This window comes from Cupressus sempervirens, chromosome 3, assembly GCF_028749045.1.
Source record: "Cupressus sempervirens isolate cs-2001-9-10 chromosome 3, ASM2874904v1, whole genome shotgun sequence".
Classification (NCBI taxonomy): domain Eukaryota; kingdom Viridiplantae; phylum Streptophyta; class Pinopsida; order Cupressales; family Cupressaceae; genus Cupressus; species Cupressus sempervirens.
The window spans coordinates 423,005,210-423,010,323 of NC_143120.1; positions in this window are offsets into that span (position 1 = coordinate 423,005,210).

Consider the following 5,114-nt stretch of genomic DNA (forward strand, 5'->3'; position numbering starts at 1 on the left):
AGATTGGGATCATTAAAGAAAAACACCTAATATGTATATTTCTTATATTTCACATTTAATCACACCTTTCCTTTATTAACTATTATTTAAGATTTCCAATGTATGCTAATCACTACCTTATATGCAATGGTTGGTTTCTTTAAGTTAATCACAACTCTTCCTTGAATAACTTATAAATGGATTAGCTGACCATAACTAGTCCTTGGGTGATAAATTTTCTCCTTCAACATAAAAGGTAATTGACATGTTTTGTTGATTGTTACTTACTTTTGATATATAAAGTAGGCTCCCATCATACGATATGAAGAAAATATTCCTCGACCCCTTACACTCTCTTTATTCACAAGAGCTATTATTCAAATTATTAAATGTTGATTATAACAAGCCTGAATTAGATTAGTGAGAGCTTGATCCCAAATACATGTCTACTGCTTATGTTTACTTTTTCACTGATTTCTCTTCTTGTATTTGATGCCCTATGACAATTGACAATATATCAATATAAATCCTCTAAGAGGGGCAAAGAGACATCCTTTTCTGTGACTAGGACTTTCCTGAAGAGAGGTATTTCTTTAGATATTTAAGTTTTCAAGTAATTTCCCACTAAGAACAATTTTAATGGAACTTATCTAAATGGTTAATTACAATTCTTAGTAAACAATAACTACCATCCAAAGTGCTCTATCTTTAACATATCTCCATAACCATTATATTCCATATGTTTCAATTTAAGGACATAAGTTCTCTCAAGCTCCATTATTAGATATGATGTAACCTCCCCTACAATATATTCATAACATAGAAAACATGTGTCAAACTAACATTTGTAGATGTCTTAACCTTTATCATTGATTTGTTACCTAAGAATCAATAGTGATAATGGAGATTCATTCCCATATGAAGATGGCTTAGGAATTGATTGGGCTTCATATGTTGACTTGTCCTTTGATCGCTTTTGGCCATTTCCATCCCTATTTTGGTACCATCCCCCATATTAATCGATCTTTCTATGTTCTAAATGTATTTTATTTGGGATATCATTTAGATACTATTTGACATATATTATCATTAATATTTGTCAATTATTAATAATTATTGACATTCATGTTTGACATAGAAAGATCACTAGTTTTTTAGTGTAGCTTTCAATTGTAATGCAAAACTCTTATGATGATATAGAAGCTATTATAGAGTTGCTGGAATGAAAAAGGTTTAAATCATCAAGTTTTTGAACATGGATAGTTGTGCTGCAATAAGTGCTCTCTACAAACTAAAACTTGATTGAAATTAGTGGAATAAATGGCATAATGATAGTGATTCAAATCTAACAAAATCTTGCTTAAGGGTGGCTCAACACTACCTTCATAAGTTCAAAAAGTTCTATAGTCAATCTCATCAAGAGACAATGATGACTTTTGAAATTTCCTAGTTTGGCAAAAATGAAGGGAAGAGATTGAAAAGACCAAACCATGATTGGGATTACAAAAGAGTACAACTCCCTTATTGCTTTTGTGGTCTTATTTTTGGCACAAAACTTCTTCAAGTCTATCTCAATTCTCTTGGTGGATCTATGCCATTTCAACATTCGTGTGGGCTTATTTTGTACTCCTCATGGATTCTATGATTTTCTTCTTATGGGTCACTACTTCTTTCTATTGCTTCATAAGATCAGGCTCCTCATTTTACTATGTAATCAACTCTTGGAAAGTACCCTTGGTGCATAAAATGTATATGGGTTTTTGGGCTTATATGTATAAGTTTATGTTCTTGTTATGTATGATAGGCTCCTTTATGCATGAGCCCTTTATGTATTTTGGTTTGGGGATTTCTGTATAGGACTGAATCATGGATTTTTAGATGCTTAGCGCAAATATGTACCTTTGTTTTTTATGGGTAGCAGATAGGTTTTTATGCAAATAGTACTTTCTTTGGCACTTTGTATTATGATGGGCATAATGAATGAAGTTTTTATTTACTGGTTCTTTTCTCTAGGAGCCCTTTTTGAACCAGTTCTTTTGTGTTTTTAGTATGTTGGTGACATCTTGGTATCTTGGATTGCCTGAAAAAACTTGTGGAAAATACATGATAACTAAAAGTACCAAGGATAAAGAAAAGGGTTGGGGATTGTGTCTGATTATTGTGTTTCTTACACCCTGCTTGCAACTTGGTTATTTGTTATGGGTTATAATAGATTGTTATTTTTTTGATAAATGTATGCTTGAATTATGGCAAAAAATTGCTCTATTATTTTCACTTGATTTACCATGATATCAATTGAGTGGAGCAAGTAAGAGAGGATCAGTTGTATCTCATGATCCGAAATAACTTATTGCTAAGTACTCTAATCCACTTGTATACACTAGACCAATTAGAGTGTGAATAGGCTATGAGGTACTTCAAATATGCTTATTTTTGCAATAGAACATGAAAAGAGTAAATGTGACATATCCTACTACATCTCATGATTTATGTGATCAAGTAGCTTCAAGTCATAAAACAATAAAGCTTTATGAAGGAATTTTTCATGATTTATTGTTTGAACATGAGCAAGAAGAGGTTGTTAGTGACATCCTTGATTGGATGGATAATAAATTGGAGTCCTAATGTGGTCCACGTTTGTCTCTTTGCCCTTGCCCATTTCAAGAAAATGTAATAAAATATTTTTTTATTAAAAAATTAATCTTTCTATGACCTTATCATGAAAAATAAATATTTTATTAGTGGCATTTATGTGATGAAGAATTAGAGCCAGTTGGCCACCAACAACTGATGTTTTCACCTTGAGATTAACAACTTCAATAATGATTGAAGTCATGTTAATTATTCATTGTCTAGAAAAGATGTGTCGTTTTATGATCTTGATAGTTCTCATTAGCTTTTGAAGTTCTTCTCTTTTATAGGTTGAATATTCTATAAAATATGCAAGAATGCACTCGTGATTGAACAAAATAAAGTTGCTAAAATATATTAGAATGTTCAAAATTTTGCAAAGAAAGGTTTGTCTAAATATCAAGCAATAATTATCAATTAATTTTGTGAAGCATTTTAGATTATTTAATGTCCTCAATTATTCAATAAATATCCTTTATTCTTCTTATTTTTAATAGAAAAATTGGAAAATGGAAGCTCACTACCAAAGAGGATAGATCTAGTAAAAAGAAGGTTAATAAAAAGATAGCCAAGGACCTAAACAAGCCAAAGAGGCTTGCTAGTGCTTTTTTTGTTTTCATGTATGTAAAATTATTATACCTTTGCCAAAAATGTGAGCTCTTATTGAAATCAAGTGAACGCCTACAATTTATGAGAGCAATAGTCCCATGAAGACACATGTCTTGTAGATACATTAGCCCAATGAAGACACCTAACCTATCGATGAAGTGATCTGATGAGAGTTTGATTTTTGGAAATTGTCATAATAGTGATTCCATTTATGTTGAAACCATGGTATCATGGAAGATCTTCATGTGTATCCTCGTGGTGGTTGATTCTTTGAAGGGGCTCCCTGAGAATATCAAACTTGACACCCCTAATGGTTCATGGATTTAGACTCTACTCTTAATGATTCATCTGTGGTTGGTGATGGTGCCAATAGCTCTACTCCATCTGACTAGGCTTGCACAATAGAAGCTCCCCTACTCACTTGCACAAACATCCCAAGTGCTAGATGTAAGCTCTACCCTTAGCATCACTTTCTAGATCACCACAATGACACACTGGAACAACAACCACTATTGAACCACCCTCCTAAATTTGTATTAATGGAATGAGAAAGAAAAGCATCTTTAGGGAGCTATGCATAACACATGCGCTATTGCTTTGTTCTGCTCTTATAGATGTGATGTCATTGATTTCATTTGGAATCTAGTACTGCATTCATCTTTTGCTCATTCTTGGAAATGGCTCAGTTTGATGGCAACGAGGAGCTTCTGATAACAAAAGCTCCCTTGTCACTCATCATAAGCAACCCAATTGCTAGATGATGACTTGCTCTTTAGATCCCTTTCTAGGAAACCACAATGACATGTTCGAACAACAACCATTGTCGAACCATTCTACAAATTGCGTTGATGAAGTTGCATATAGATGAATTTGGAGAGCCCTTGAATAGAAATTAGGATGCTTCATGGCCCTCCAATAGAAAGGATGCTAATGCCAATATTCAAAATCTAGAAAACATGTCTTTCTTGAACACTAGCATTGATTCTATTGGAGGGTTACTAGGAGCTTTCGTTATCAATTATCCCATTAGCCACGATAGGTTCATAACAAATTTCTACAGCACCAAGCAACCACCTAATGCTAGATGAGGGCTCACCATTATATCAACTTCAAAATCAATGAACATATGCACTATAGAATGGTAACCACTACCAAGCCTCTTCTAAAATTGTGTTGGTTGAGTAATCAAAGAAGATGATCTAAGAGAGAGTCCATGGGAAGTCATTCATTGGGGGATTCATCCAGTTTATTTTTTTTAAACAACTTAGTTTGGTCAAAATTTAAACCATCTCCTCATGGTTTTCCACCAATAATTGGTTGAATTTTTGACCAATTCTTTGGTCATAACCATGGTATCATGGTCGTGGGATGGGCTCTAATTGGCCATAATTTTGACCAATTCTCAAAAATTTTCCACCGAGAATTGGTCAAAATTTTAACAAACCCTTTGGTCATGACCATGGCATCCTGGTCATGGGATGGGCTAGAATTGGTAAAAATTTTGACCAATTCTTGAAAGTTTTCCACCAAGCATTGGTTGAAATTTTGACCAATTCTTGAAAGTTTTCCACCAAGAATTGGTAAAAATTTTGACTAATTCTTGAAAGCTTTTTTACCAAGAATTGGTCAAAATTTTGACAAATTCTCAAAAGTTTTTGCCCAGAATTGGTCAAAATTTTGACCAATTCTTGGTAAGTTTTGACCAAAAAGGAAAATCATGGTCAGTAGAAACAAAAACATTTTGACAAATGTATTCTTCAAAATTTAGACCAAAATTTGTCAAAATTTGGGTCCAAATTTACTCATGCTCACTCCTTTTACAACCAAGGTCATCCATCTATAATCCAAGGATTTAATTCAACTAACAAATGGAGAGCTTCTCAGGGTACTAATTT